Below are 736 nucleotides of genomic sequence, written 5' to 3' on the forward strand. Positions count from 1 at the left end.
GTCCAGTTCCTCCAGCCTGAGGTTGAGTCCCATGTGCTCTCACGCTGCTCTACATTTCCCTACATGGGAGATAAGCATTTATTCACGTTCATGTTTGTGTGGAGTGGTAAAATATTAGAGTTAAATTTTTTATGACATTCCTAGGAGTGGTTATGGAGCAAACAAGATTACAGTAAGTACTACAGAAAAGCTTGTTTATGCAGGGAGGGGAAAAAATCAAACTCAGAGACGTGTTTGCAAAACTGCAGGAGAGCCCAGGGGATGGGTTTACTGTTCCCTCTCCTTTTCTTTCCCTGTCTCTCTGGTTTTACTGCTATCACAGTAACGACTCCCAGCAATGAGGGCTCATTGGATTTTGAGTGAAATTCCAGTTCCAGCGGGATGGAATTCAGGATATGTTTGCATTCCAAGGGAGAGGACACAGGCAATGCTTGGCTCCATTGGCAGAGTGCCACCGAGGGCAATCCTGCTGGGATGGGGGGTGTGGGGCACGCTGCTGGTGCGGCTGGCACTGCCCTGGGCGTGCTCCTCACTGCCACTGCACACCCCTTGGGACACCCTGTGCGCACCCATGGGATGCCCTCAATCTCCTGAGACTCCCTTTCCACACCTCTGAGGAGCCTTTTGCACACCCTCACCCTCCTTGGGATGTCCTTTGCACACCCCGGGGATGCTCTCACGCCGTTCGGGATGCTCTCACATCCCGTGGGATGCTCTGGCCCTGTCTGAGATGCTC

The sequence above is a fragment of the Corvus kubaryi genome, unplaced genomic scaffold (genome assembly GCF_017639235.1).
Source record: "Corvus kubaryi isolate FWS band 111438036 unplaced genomic scaffold, C.kubaryi_AGA036_p1.0 37382, whole genome shotgun sequence".
Taxonomy (NCBI): Eukaryota; Metazoa; Chordata; class Aves; order Passeriformes; family Corvidae; genus Corvus; species Corvus kubaryi.